Source organism: Talpa occidentalis, unplaced genomic scaffold, assembly GCF_014898055.3.
Source record: "Talpa occidentalis isolate TD23 unplaced genomic scaffold, MPIMG_talOcc4v2.1 talOcc4.4, whole genome shotgun sequence".
NCBI lineage: Eukaryota > Metazoa > Chordata > Mammalia > Eulipotyphla > Talpidae > Talpa > Talpa occidentalis.
In genome coordinates, this window is record NW_023604295.1 from 62,776,142 (window position 1) to 62,791,545 (window position 15,404).

Below are 15,404 nucleotides of genomic sequence, written 5' to 3' on the forward strand. Positions count from 1 at the left end.
TACAGCCTGTGGAAGGCGAGAGCAAGACCGCTTCCCCTGGAGGAATCTCCAGTCTCCCTGCCACCTCCTCATCAGGAGGAGGCATTAATCTCCTTTTCTCCTACAGAGCTTTCTATTCCCAACCAGATAAAAATTGCTCCAACCAAAAACAGCATTCTTCAAAGACTAGCAGTACATATTACTAAACAATATGTCATTTGCATACTGTGTCTTAGGTTTAAGAAGGGAAAAGAGAGGTCTTTCAGTGTCTATAAGAAAACCTCCTGAGATACAGTAAGAGGAAAGCCCCAGGTCAGATGCAGGTCATTGTTATTCCCATCCAGATGACAAAAAATTCTTCAAGTAGAACTGTGATGATGAGGAAGAGACTCAGCTCTTTCTGCTTCTTACTCACCTCTACTCTTAGCACCTCACTCCCAAAACTACATCCCTTCTTCACCCCATAATATGACCAAATCTGAGACTCAACTGCTGATTCCGTCAGTGCTAGGGAAGCACCAACCTGCTACCCTACCAACGTTAGGGAACTGTGCCTCTGATGCCCTGGTATGGAAGCATAAAAAGTTTCTTACTGAAACACTGTAATAGCCAATACATACTTTCTACTCTCTATACCAACAACTCGCTCCAAATAAAATACATTTTTAACTCATATAGTTTCACTTGGAAATTGCAATGTGTCCTAGTGTCTCCTGGAATGGGGATAGACCAGAGATGAAGTCAATTTCAATTGTGAGGGTAGGGATGGAGCCCTTCCAGGCAAGAAAGAACTTCAGTGAAATATATATTCAGAATGAACAGAACTTTTGGAACACAACCCACTGGAGATAACATAACCTGGATCTGGCCAGATACAGCACACTTAGGTGGCATGGCAAAGATGTGGAGAAAAGAGAAGATGAAAGGCTAAAGCTATAATTGATGAAAGGCTAAAGCTATAAGAAACAAAGGCAGGCAAGGTATGCAGACCATCCAGCCAAGAAGTCCAGCTTGAGGAATCATTAGGAAAAATACTCAAGGGCTATATTAATTGAATATGTACAAGGTAAAGAAAGAAGATATACACAAGGAAGAGTTTGTGAAGAACTTCATGGGACTCACTGCAAGTCACTTAACCCACGGCAGTCTCGTATTTTAAATACGAGATAAATGGGGCTAAAAAGTACTGTCTCATAGAATTGTTGGGAATATTTAATAAAACAAGTGAACATACTTGGGATCATAGTGGATGTCATATAGGTTTTGTGCTACCCTCACCCCCTTGATAAGCATTGCCTAGAATGCATGTTAAACGGATCTCTAACCTGGAATGATATCATAATTTCCACGCGAGTCATGTGGTATTTACATGGTTAGCAGATGATACTTATCAGAGAAACATGGCATTATCTCACTCTCTCCTGTAATCGTCCACATGGTGTGGAACACAGGATTATCTCCAACAGAAGAAAACAACTGCCACTGCATTTTAGGATGAGAAAACCTGAGAATTCCAGTTTTCACAAAAGACAGAATGATTTCTTAATGGCATGAATTTTATTGACATTCTTCTGCCAATATCTTTTCCTTTTTGAGCTTCAAAGATTTTTTATTGATTCGGAGCATAAGAACATATTGACTTTTCCAGCAAATCTACTGAAATATAGTCAAAATGGCAGTCTCATTATAATGTACTATTTTACAAGGCTTGATACAGTCTGGGGCAGTATTGCTCCAGGGAATATTGCTCCAGGGAAACCCCATAGGGCAAGGAATGAAGACCGTCTCTCCTCCCCACAAGAACGATTAAGAACTGCTTATGAAGACAGGGTACCGTTTCTAGGAAAGTTCTCTCGGTCCTTACAAACCCAAGTTGCCATTACTTAGTGTCTCCCACGCAACTAGCTTAATTCAGAGACAACAAACTAAATAACAGTCTAAGGTATCTTCTGCAGATCTTCTTACGAAAAGCAGTAGCAGGCGCCAAGAACAGGAAGCAACATAAAACAATTTACAACTGTAAAATCAGCATCAACCAGAAAATAACCTGGCAGCCTTCCCACATGTTTAACGTCTGCACGTAAACAAAAAGACAGTTTCACGGTCCGCTGCAGAGGTAGTTTGAAACCGGAAAGTTAAATAAAGCCAGCGGAGTAGAGGCGGCCATGGGTGGCCTCAAATCAGCTTGGGCACGGGGCAGTAGGGCGCAGAGGGTGAGGAGCTCTGGCTGGGCTCCAGTTTCTACCTAATCCCAGCGCTGCCGCAGCGCCCATGACAGCACGCGTGACTCCCAACCCCAGCCTCTTTCCCCGTCCCTTCGACTGAGGATCCTAAGGGCGCGGGGGGTGCTTTGGGTTTTAAAATTTCTGGAAATCGCTTTTTAGAAATATACTTTTAAGCCAAAGCAAACAAACAAACCAGCACGCACACAAGACAGGATGTGAGATTGCCTGGGTGCGCCAGAGAAAGTGGCCTCCAAATGACAAGTTTCTTGCTATCTTGGAAACTAACGGCAGCCCAAACTGCAAATTTTCGCACGGCCGCCCTTTGCCCCAACAGCCTCGGTGCTTGCTTTGTTAGGCGGGGAGAAGGGTTTCTCCGACGTTTTCTAAGAAAAACGACGAAACCATCCAGACCCCTCGCCCTCCCGCGCCTCCAGACCCTTTTACAAGAAAACAATAGTGAGGGAGGAGCCCGCGGTCCCCGTGGGCTTCCGCGGCGCGCCAGGCTCCCTGCGGTCAGAGGTGAGGGGGGCGCACACACACACCTCTGGGGTCCCTGTTCCCGCCACTCGCCCTCCCCGCGCTTTCCGGGCTAGAACCCGGGTCCGAGCCGCTCCTTCCGGCGGCCGGTGGCGGTAAACTCAAAGCGGTTGCGCGTGAGCAAGATGTCTGGGCTGAGAAGGTGCGCGCAGGGTCGGCCGGCCCAGGGCGCGCCCCCCGACCTTCGTGAGCCGCGCCCCGAGTAGCAGAGACCGCAGGCATGTGGGCAGCCCAGGGGGGTTCCCATCCCGGGGCGCGAACTCGGTCTCCTCGCACACCCAACCTCCCTCACCCCGCGAAGCAAACCCGCTGCGAAGTCCGCGGGGGAGAGTTACCCGCCAAGGCCGGGCAGTGAAGACCTCCGAGGCGTGAGGGGCCGGGCGGCCGGGGGCCCGCTGCTCTCCGCCCGCCGCCGCCGCTCGCTCCCGCGGCGCTGGCAGCATCCGGCCGCCGAAGCCCGAGGCCGGCGGAAACCCCCGCGCTTTGGAGCGGGTCAGGGGCGACGCGGGCACGATTCCGTCTCCCCGGATCTGGCGGGGGCGCACCGTGGGCGCAGCGCCTCCGGCAGGACTGGGCGCCCGGCAGCCCGCGCCCTGGTCGCCGCGCCCGGCTCGGGATCCCGGGCGACTGCTCCGAGCGCCTCCGGAGCCGCGGGGGCAGATGCACCGTGGCCGCGGCCGACCCCGAGTTCGCAGAGGAAGGTGCAATGCGGAGGGAGAAGAGCAGCTTCCCGGGCTGGGGGCGGCGAGGCAGGAGCGCAGCCGAGCTCCTACCTTTCGGGCCGGGCGGACACCAGCCGCGCGCCCTCGCCGGGCGTCCCGGGCAGGAAAATCACCACGAAGAGCGAGCCAGGGAAAGGCGGCGGGTGGCTTCAGGACAAGGTAGGAGGATCGAGTTCCACAGCCAAGAAGACACTCCCATCCCGTCCTGGAGTGTTTGGAAAACCGCTGGGGCGAAATTGAGGGGCGGCCCGGGTACTCCGTTTCGCTGCCCGGCTAGAGAACAGTGGAAGTAAACACATTTGCTTGGCGCACCAGGGACTTCTGTGACACCAGGCGGGGCAGGAGGTTTGGTTCTCAGCAGAAAGGGAGGGGTAGTCAGAGAACACAAGAATGCCCGGTCTCAGCCCTTCCAAGGACAAATGTATTAGAGCGTCTTATCTTTTGAAGGAGATACTGCTTTAGGGAGAAAAACGAAGGTGGGATGTGCATTTTCATTTTTGGTTAAAGTCCCTCTCGCTTGAGATATTAATAATGTTCTCATACTTTGGACTTTATTAATAATGTCCTCATACTTGGATGGCTCTGAATGCTTTTTAAATTTCAGCGTTGGTAAATAGCTCATTGTCCAGCAACATTCAATTAATAGCTTCAGCCTTTGAATACTGAGCATCATCATCACGTGCTATCCTGTGACCCCAGAGTAAAGAGCTGCAGACTTGGGTGTAATCAAAATCATCAAAGCCGCACTGAAACAAAGTCCTTTATCAACGATGCCTGAATGTTGACGGCCCTAGGAGGCAGCACTTGTTATTTTACTGGTTTTACTGATTAAAAAAAAAAAAATACCAGGTTCAGGAAAGCCCCACCCCTTTCACTTTCTTCAAACTGCCTTTGATTTAATCCACCCAGAATTTGTGATTATGTTTTTTTTAAAAAAGATTTATTTATTTATGCATGCAAGAAGTGGGGTACAGGCCAGAGGTGTGGGAGGGTGAGAGGATTCACCAGCGACAGAGTGGGGAGGGGGGATGGAATTCGTGCTACAGAGGCTGAGGATAGCTTCATAGTACTGTGCTCAACCCCTTGTGCCACCAGGGAGGCCCAGATTTTGTGATTTTAAAGGAGGTCCTGAGACATCACAGTAATTAAAGATATTTAGGGAATTTGTCTATCTGGGCCAGTTTTTCTCCAGGTTACCTTGCTCTTTTAGGTTTTCCTGAGTTCCTCATTATCCTTCTCTTGTTCATGATCTTCAGAAATTCAACCAGTGATACTTCATTTCATCTGGCCTAAGATGTCTGCATCTGCAATCATGTGCTAAGGGCAGACGCCTTCTGTTCTTCGGTGATGTTACTATTTGATCTTTCTTATTCACTAGTAGCCACGAAGGCACTGTTCACCCTAATCTACTTCGAATTCCACCTCCTCCACCAGCCTACTGGGTGATCGTGGGCACATGACTTCACCTGGGTATACTTTTGTTCTTTGTAAAGTGAGATAATGCAGTCTCTTTTCAGGGATTGTAAGGAAGGTTAAAATTGAAGGTGGTGCAAAGAATGCTTGGCACTGTGGCTGTCACAAAATCATCAATAAGACTATTAACCCCCAATCATTGCCCACCAGGAGTCAGCTATCCTGCACACATCCTATCTGGCCCTCTCACCCATTCTGCAAACCAGAATAATGTCATGCTAGAAATGAAGCAACTTTAGGAGATTAAGTAATGTGCCAATGTCAACCACCTGTTTTTGAAATGTGATTAAGTTTTCTTTCCCAAAAAACTCACTATGTAATTAACTGGGCAGATGCTTTTGATCTGTGTAACATTGATTTTTTTTTTTTTTAATGCAGGATACATTGTTATATGGGTACATGATTGCAACTATGTAAAATTTGTGACTCCTCTGGAAGGTAATAAAGAATTAAGTAGAGTGATGCAGTTAGAAGTTTCTAGCCATCTCTGGAATGTGCCTTGGTAATTGTTTTGAGAAAAATGTTTTCGCAATGCAAATATGTTTAATTCAATCTTTGTGCAGACCTATTCCAGTAAGTTGTAATGAGACAGGCCAGTAGGAGTGGGTTCTTGGAACATGCAGCATCTTCCAAAGGCTCTATGGAATTGTATTTAGGCCCTATACCTATAGGTCTGGCCTTGTGTGCTAGGTTTGATTTTTTTGTCATGGATGGTGTCATTTCTTTGAATTAGAATAATATTGTTTCATGGAATATGGCCTCTGCATACCCAGAGGCAGGTAAAAGCCAGGGTCCCCACTCTAACCATTCGGCACCTGTAGACTCAGTTTAGAGTCAGGTTAAAGAAAATAGGTTTATTTCTCACCCCCACTGCAGGGACTGCCTTCCAAATTCTCACATCCTACCTGTCCCCAGCACAAACTCCCCTGGCATTAGTAAGAGTGGCTATTATTTGCAGGAGAAACCTACTCTAAGGGGTCTTCTCTCAGCAGGACAATCACATTCAGACTATACTGGGTGAACCGCAGAACTAGAGATGCACATGAAGTGATAAGGGGCTAGTTTCTCACAATATCCCCTTACAAGTTAATAAAAAGTTTTCTTCACATTTCTCAAGGGTTTCATTAGTAAACACTGAGCTTAGTCAAACTATTTCATTTTACATACAAACTTTCCTCTAGCTCTATGTGCATATCCTGCCAGCCTTATCTTCCTGCTGTCTTGGGGTTTTATCTCCTGTGAGTACATTGTTTAAACATGTACACCTCCAAAAGAATAAGCCAGTATACCCTAACTTAGAGCTATCACTCTGCCTACAGTGTGGCAAAACTAGTACATTAGCAAAAGATAGTTTAGTTCTTTTCAACGAAAGCATAACTTCATTACAAAGCAGGACTATATGTTGACATATGTAAGTAACCACTGTGATGATTTTCCCAGTATTGTGAGTGCAAGAAAAGGTATTCAAGCCTACCAGAAAGATTACTTGTCATTTCATAATAGATATCGTTCCCATATTATACTAGTCTAGGTATTAGTTTTCTAGCACTTAGAGGTCTAAGTAGCCCAGTCTCAGAATTTGCATATACTCTCCTTCCAGGAAGGGGAAGGGTGTTGGGAAGGTAGAATGGGGGATCAGCACACCCTAAGCACTAGAACATGTGAAACATTTATATGGCCGACCACCATAATTACAATAACCAACAGAAAAAAATTGCAGCATATTATTAAAAAGGGTTACTACCCAGAATATAAAAAGGATTTTAATAAAACAGTAAGAAAAACAAACCTATTTTAAAATAGGACACAGGCCATGAACAAGCAACTCACAGAAGAATTACAAATAGCCCACAAACATATGCAAAGACTTTAATACCTTTTTATAATAATACTGTTTAAGAAAGTATAAACAATAATGAGAAAGCAGATTGGCAGAAACTAAAAACATTAATGAGATTGATGAGTTTAGTGGAAGGTGTCAAGGAACTATTCAAAGGAGTGTTCAGTGGTACATTCTTCTTAGAGGGCAAATTGGTGTTTGCTATCATATTTGCAAGGTTGTTTTGGGTTTGAATTTCAAAACCCTAATTAAGGTATTTTAATTTCCCTCCTTAGAAGACAGTTTAGCCTCCAGCCAACAGGGAATGTAAGAAAGAGCAACACAATGCAAATGGTTAGTTTTCTTTTTATAATAACAATCTTAGGAAAAATAAAAAAGAATTTAATAGAAAATAGACAAATGATATGGAAAGGCAACTCTCTGAAGAGAAAACGAAAAGTCTTTTTAAATCATTACTTAAGCAAATATTTAATACTATGTGCAAGGCTTTATTCTAAGCAGTAAAAGAAACAGACAAAAAATCCTGCCCCCAAGGAGCTTACATTCTAGTGAATTTGAAAAGAAGCTTGACTTCACTAATCAAATGTAAAGTTATGTAAGTATTATGTATAATTTTTACTTATTGGCAAAAAGCAATATTGTTAGAACTCAGTGTGGAGACATAGGCACACTCCTGTACTGTTGGTGGGAGTATAAATTGATGAGATTGTTCTGGAGAATATTTTAGCAAAAACAATTACAGTTTTTGACATTTATATATTTTGATGCAGCATTCCAGAATTCTATTTTTTTTTTAAAGAGACATGTTTTATTTATTTATTTGTTTGTTTTGTTTATACATGCACTGGGTACAGTCAGAAGCGCAGGAGGGTGAGAGAATTCACCAGAGCCAGAGTGGGGAGCAGAGCAGGCAGAAGGACCGAAGTACACTGCTGAGGGGAGCAGCGGGCTGCCGGAGAGGTCTGTGCGCCATGTGGGACCCTCCTCTGGTGGCTGGGGAGCAGCCGGGGATCGAACCGGCACTGCAGAGGCTGCGGGCAGCTTCACAACCCAGCGCTCAACCGCTGCGCCACTGGGGAGGCCCCAGAATTCTATTGATAAAACTTCTGTTGCAGATATTCTTGTACAGTTATACAAAGTTGTGTAAAAAATTACCATTTAGATATTGCTTATAATGGAGAGACACTGGAATGGTTTAAATAACCATTAGTAGTGGCTATAAATGCCTGTGTAATCGCTAAAACCATGAGATAGTCCTATATATAATGTCTTAAGAATAATTTCCAAGATATTAAATTTATTTCTTAAAGATGTATTTATTTATGCATATAAGAATGGAGGTACAGGCCATAGGTGTGTGGTGGGGGGAGGTGAGAGGATTCACCAGAGACAGAGTGGGGAACAGAACAGGCAAATCTACTGAAATATACTGCTGAGGGGAGCAACAACGAGTCAGGAGAGGTCTGCTGTGCCATGTGGGTAGCTCCCTGGTCAGGCCAGGGATCAAACTGGTGATCCAGTGGCTGAAGTTAGCTTCATAGGTTGTGTCTTAACCCCTTGAGTCACAAGGGAGGCCCCAAGATATTAATTTTTTTTAAAGATTTATTTATTTATACAAGAACCGGGGTCAGGCCAGATATGTGGGAGGGTGAGAGGATTCACCAGAGACAGAGCAGGGAACAGAACAGGCAGACTGGAAATACACTGCTGAGGGGAGCAGTGGGCAAGACAGGAGAGGTCTGCCACAACATGTGGGATTTTCACCAGCCGGCAGGGATCGAACCGGCGCTGCAGAGGCTGCAGACAGCTTCATAGGGCGGCGCTCAACCGCCTGCACCACCAGGGAGGCCCCAAGATATTAAACAGCAAGTTGCTGCTCATTTGCACATGGCTTCAGAAAATATACTTGTCCCTTATAGTTCAAACTCCCCACTCCCAAAATAGACATTTATTATATATCTGAATTCTCTCAGGGATTCACCACCCATCAGCCTGTTGTGGGACTTGGGAGGCCTCGATTTCAAGCTCTGATTACTTTCTTAAATCTCAGTCTTGTACCTAAAATGACTTGCTGAGCATTCAGTTCAACCACGCTCACTATATGCAAAGTACTTTACAAAAAGTAGAGTCAACAAAATACTTAGTCTTTCATACCAACCAGTATTTTAACTTAACCTATTATTATGACTAATAATGCTTTTCTCCTGCTTCCCTACTTTCGAAACCTCAGGGTTATCCTTGACCTCTCCTTCATTTTCCCCATCTTACTTGAATTTTCATCCTTTATGTCATTAACAAACCACATTATCATTAAATGCATATTTATTAAGTGCTTGCTATTTACCAGGCACTCTTTTAGATAGAATATGGTTTGCCAGCGGGGAAACTGATAAAAGTCCTTGCTCTCCTGAAACTTATATTCTGATAATTAAGACTATCCTGATAGAGTCTTGAGATAATCTTGCTGGGCCCTCCTCTCAGTTCCCTCTGTGCTTTATTCCCACTTGGTGTTTGTCTCACCCACCCACCCCCGCAAGCTGAGAGTTCCTGAGTCACCTGTCAGGGGTCCACCTAGGGCAGTCTCTCTCTCTGTGACTGTGTCCTGGGCACTCGCTCTTTCAGGTCCCAGTATTAAGTGAATCTCCCAACCTCTACTTAGTTTTATTTTCCCTTTCTCTCTAGAACACCCTGCCTCTGCCCTCTTCATCCCTACCTTCACCCAAACAAAAGACAATGGATTCTGCCTTCTCTGCCTCCAAGACATTGGATCCTCTGCTTCTAGGCTTTTGAAACAAAACCATCATAAATTGAGTTGTCTAATAAGGATCTGGTGACTTTACTTTTTCACCCTGTTACAAGAAGTCACTGAACCAAGGAAACACCAAAACTTGGTTATCTTTTTGAGTTGGAGGAAAGTTAAATTTTTGCAGCAGAGGTTCTTGGGAGGAAAATAGGAGGTTTAAAAAGAAATTTTTATAAACTGTCCTCTATTTTTATAAACTGTCCGCCATACACAAGGCAGGGTATGGCAGTCCCAAATGAATCAAAGCACTAGACTGAGGTCAAGTGAAGCAAAAAAGAAAGTAACATTTGTTGAGCACTGCAGGATGATTTGCATTCATTAACACATTTAGCAGTAACAAACCTGGGAGTTAAATATTATTGAGATAGCATAAAGAGAAAGGGAAAAGGGAGCAAAACCAGGTTCAAACAGGTCTGGGTGGGTCTACAGCTCTGGCACCTACATGCATTTGGCAGAGAAATAGGGATTTAATGCTTTTCTTAGGAAATCCCTCAATTAACTATGACATACACAGAAAAAAAAATTTGGCTAAAGAGAAATCAATAGTCAAGCATTTCTTAATTTTTTTTTTAAAGAGGCATGTTTTATTTATTTATTTGTTTGTTTGTTTGTTTGTTTGTTTGTTTATACATGCACTCAGCACAGTCAGAAGCGCAGGAGGGCGAGAGAATTCACCAGAGCCAGAGCGGGGAGCAGAGCAGGCAGAAGGACCGAAGTACACTGCTGAGGGGAGCAGCGGGCGGCAGGAGAGGTCTGCGCGCCATGCGGGACCCTCCTCCGGTGGCCGGGGAGCAGCCGGGGATCGAACCGGCGCTGCAGAGGCTGCGGGCAGCTTCGCAACCCAGCGCTCAACTGCTGTGCCACCAGGGAGGCCCCATTTCTTAATTTTGACAAATAGTGATCAAGTTGCCTTTTTACAATTATTTGTTTAAAGATTTATTTATTTATGCAAACAAGAGCTGGGGTACAGGCCAGAGATGCGGGATGGGGGGGTGAGAGGATTCACCAGATACAGAGTGGGGAGCAGAACAGGCAGATTTGACTGAAATACACTGTTGAGGGAGCAGCGGGCGAGACAGGAGAGGTCTGCTGCACCATGTGGGTTGCTCCCTGGCCGACTGGGGATCAAACTCATGCTGCAGAGTCTGCAGATTGCTTCATAGTGCAGTGCTTAACCCCTTGCGCCGCCAGGGAGGCCCCACTTTTTACGATTTTTCAACTAAATTTCAGTTTTCCATTACATCAACATATCTATATATTTTTGTAGTAGAAATCATGCTCCTCTTAGAGTCCTTAAAAACAAAGGTGCATCCAGGAGAGGCCTAACAAGTAAAAGCAAAAAGCAAAGACTGATGCAGGATCCTGTGACCTTCTTTTTTTTTTTTTTTAAATTTCTATTTTTCTTTCCACTTTTGTTTTTTAAGATTTATTTATTTATTTATACAAGCACTGGGTACAGTCAGAAGCACGGGAGGGTGAGAGAATTCACCAGAGCGGGGAGCAGAGCAGAGGGAAGGACTGAGGTACACTGCTGAGGGGAGCAGCGGGCGGCAGGGGAGGTCTGCGCGCCATGTGGGGCGCGCCATGTGGGGCCCTCCCTCCGGCCGGGGAGCAGCCGGGGATCGAACCAGCACTGCAGAGGCTGTGGGCAGCTTCACAACCCAGCGCTCAACCGCTGTGCCACTGGGGAGGCCCCCTGGGACTTTCTTAATTCCTCCCTTTGTAAATGTTATTTCTCCATGGATTAAATACTTGCCTTTGGGATTGAATAGCCTTTTCCAAATGGCATTCTGTTGGGATATGCTAATTTGAGTTCAAAGAACTCCATGGCAAACAAAATTGAGTTGTATCCCCCACCGCAAATCCTATACAATAAAAATTAGCATATTAACAGATCAGATAAAAACAGCAATAAAGAAAGGTGTTTAACTTTGCTTAATGGTTAAACAAATTTCACCAGACTATTTTTGTGGGGAGAAACTCTTTTCTTTGGTATTCTATTATAATCTACTCTTCTCTGTCTCAAAGCCAGTTAAAACAAAAAACAAGGGCCTCCCCGGTGGCGCAGCGGTTGAGCACTGGGCTGCAAAGCTGCCCGCAGCCTCTGCAGCACCGGTTCGATCCCTGCGGCAGGTGAGGGTCCCACATGGCGCAGACCTCTCCTGCCACCCGCTGCTCCCCTCAGCAGTGTACTTTATCAGTCTGCCTGTTCCGCTCCCTGTTCTGGCTCTGGTGAATTCCCTCACCCTTCCGCGCTTCTGACTGTACCCAGTGCTTGTATAAATCTTGTAGAAATAAATAAACAAATCTTAAAAAAAAAAAAAAAAAAAAACAAGAAACAAAATTACTGTAGACTTGATTCTCTTACATATCCAGTTAGAAAACCAAGGACTGGGGTCTTTCTTGAAATCAAGCATGAATATAAAATATTGGAGATGGATGTCACCTACTTTGTGGGAAATATTTAGAAAAAAATCAGCACATGGCAAACTCGCAGTGAAAGATTTAATATAAAGCCATCACCAAATTGTTCTTGGTGCCATACAGTTACCAACATTTTAAAATATCTGGTTGTATAGATACTTAATTTGATTAGTCGTTGTTTTTAATTAAACAGATTCTGGGGCCTCCCTGGTGGCCCAGGAGTTAAGTCTCAGAGCTATCACCTCTATGGCCTGAGTTCAAACCCTGGCCAGGGAGCTAGCCCACATATGGCACAATAGACCTCTCCTGTCCTGTCCATTGCTCCCATTAACAATGTATTTCACTAAATCCACTGTACTGCTCCCGACTCTGTCTCTGGCGAATCCTCTCACCACCTGCACTTCTGGTCTATACCCCAGTTCTTCTACGTAGAATAAAAAATAACTTAAACTAATTCTGTTAAAAAATCAGGTTAATCTCAGAAATAATTTTCTGTCTTTTTTGCTATCTAGCTTTCCTTCATCTCTACAGCATAGCTTGACCAATCTAAATGTTCTAACTTTAAATATTTTTGCAAAGTCTTAATGCAACAGAAATACCTTTGGCACCAGTCTACGTCTATTTATTTTCATGATTTCATTCATTTACGTGTTCACTGAGAAGCCACTATTTGCCTAATACAGTGGCATCCGAGGAATGGGACATACAGAATTCTTAACATTCGCATTCCTGCCCAAAGATGCCATATGGGGAAACCGGTTTTCATAATACAAATTCTAAGATTCTTTATGTATCAGGCATTGGCCAGTATCATAGAATACAATGGTGAGCAGACACTGGTGGTTCCCCACCTTTATGACACCGGTAGATGAGTATCTATATCAGACAAATACTATTTGTCAGTGTATTGTAACTATTAGATGATAAACAGAGTGGTGGAAACTAGAGGAAACCCTTATCTGTGCACCACTGGTTGTTCAAACACACTACCTTTTTCATGAAGCTGTCTTACATCCACTTTTTCCTTTACCCTTGTCAATAAAAACCCATTTATTTTCTCCAGGAATCAGTGGGCCATACATTTGAGGGAAAGCTGAGCTTTTTCCCAAACCAGGGGTGTAATCACGATTGGTTTGAGCCAATCATGGTAGCCCCTGCCTTGGATTAGCCTGGGATTGGGAAAGCAACATAATTATTGCCAATGAGATAGGTGAGGAAATCATTGGAAAGGTTTTTCTTGTCTCTTAAAAAAATAAATGGCACAGGTCAGGTGAGTGTCGTCTCTCTTATGTTCAGCTGTCGGACATTGTGGTGGAAGATATGATACCCAAGATATTTCCATCTTGAAACAGTAGAGACACACCCAAGGACAAAGCCAACCTCTAAGAAAGGCCGAGTAGGAAGACAGAAAGGTTCTGGAACTAGATATGGTGAATGAACTGCTAACCTGTTCCAACTCTGAAATCATCATAAAGAATATCATTTATTTTGTTTAAGATTCATTTATTTATGCATACAAGAATTGGGGTACAAGCCAGAGGTGCAGGAAATGAGAGGATTCACCTGAGACAGAGTGGGGAACAGAACAGGCAGATCGACGAAAATACACTACTGAGGGGAGCAGCAGGTGAGTCAGGAGAGGTCTGCTGCGCCATGTGGGTAGCTCCCGGGCCAGGGATCGAAGTCGTGCTGCAATGGTTGCAGACAGCTTCATAGGTTGCGTCTTAACCCCTTGTGCCACCAGGGAGGCCCAAGAATATCATTTATTATGCTAATTTATATATACTCAAATACACTCAATGTTAAAGACATTGAGTGTATTTGAGTACATTTATTTTTCCTTCTTACACAGTAAAAATCATCCTGCATATTCAACTGGCAGCGTAGAACCTTGATAATCCACAGTCTCATCAGAAAGTAACTATGGACTCCCCCTGGTTTCATCAAAACACTGACTTTAAGAATTAATTTTTAATGAAGACTACTGACCTGAAGTTCAGGTAGGAGATTCTGTTAAGCAAATTTTTGGTTCATTTTTTTCCCTACTTATCTTTATTCTTTTCTTTCATATCATTAAAGGACTATGTACCTACCCAGCCATTATAATTAATATCATAAGGTGTCCAGTAATAGAATAAGTTGCCTATATGAACTATATAATTATTTTCCAGGACTATTTTCTGCATAGATGAGGATTGTATAATTCCTACAATTTCTATGCCTTTAATATTCTCTGATGTAAAAATATCTTAAATATTTCACTAAATTCTCACTGTATTAATAAGCTGATTCATTTTCTATTATCAAAATTCAACCAAGAGATAGTCAGGAAAATGTGTCAATAAATATTGACAATAAAATATTAAAGGAAATGACAGCAAAGGATTATTTAATAAATTTTCTTACCTTTTGTGCCCTCTCATTTCTGTTAAATGCCCATTTTGGACCATATATTCCAGAATACCCTTAGAGTTTTCATAAGCTCACACTCCCCCATTTTTTTCTTTTTTCCCCTCCATCTCATACTCACTTTGAGTCAGGATATGAAGAAACACTTTGCTGGCCCAATTTAAGTTCTGGAAAGGAACAGCTTCTGAGAAGTAACAATTCCAGGCTCTTCTCCTCTCATACTGCGTCTCTTTAAGATTTCTTTTTTAAAAATTTCTTTTTATTTATTCATACAAGAACTGGGGTGTAGGCAGAGGTGCGGGGAGTGAGAGGATTCACCAGAGTCAGAGTGGGGAGCAGAACAGGTGGCTTGACTGAAATACACTGCTGAGGGGAGCAGCGGGCAAGACAGGAGAGGTCTGCTGCGCCAACTGGATTAGCTCCCTGGCCAGGGATCAAACTCATGAGAGCTGGTGATAGCTTGATAGCACTGAGACTTAACTAACCTTATGCCACCAGTGAGGCCCTGCTTCTCTTTAAAATTTTACAGGACCTATGTCTATACTTACATCTGAAAGGAATATTTGCAAGCTTATTGAGAATATTAATAAAGAACAGTACATGTACAAGAAAAATTTGTTTAAAGCCTGGGCAAAGTAAGATAATTTGATCTGTCATCCCCAAGTCTAGGGAAGACTGTCAAGTCAAACTATAATTACAAAGTCTGAGACCCTGATAAAAGACCAGGTGTTTCATTTTTATTGGGTCCTCTTCCAGGTTGAGGTTATACAGCTGTTTCCATGATCTTTATGGAGTCTACTAGACTATACTGTATAAACTATATTTTCTTATTTTCTATATCCTTGATATTCTGGTATTGCTGACCAATGTGATATTGTAATTTATAATAGGAAATATATATTTGATCTTTTTTGTTTTTAAAGAAATTGAACAGTCTGGGGGATTTTTTTTTTGCATGGAAGAACTGGGGTGTAGGCCAGAAATGCAGGGGG

The 15,404-nt window shown here is 43.6% G+C and overlaps 1 long non-coding RNA gene across 1 annotated transcript in view; it reads left to right on the top strand.

The window, feature by feature from the left end:
* Positions 1-3,400: 3,400 nt before the first annotated feature.
* Positions 3,401-15,404, top strand: part of LOC119257587 (uncharacterized) — a 74,129-nt gene continuing 62,125 nt past the window's right edge. Inside the window, exon 1 of the long non-coding RNA XR_005128072.1 lies at positions 3,401-3,622. This is a non-coding gene — a long non-coding RNA (uncharacterized LOC119257587). The remainder of the gene's footprint in view (positions 3,623-15,404) is intronic.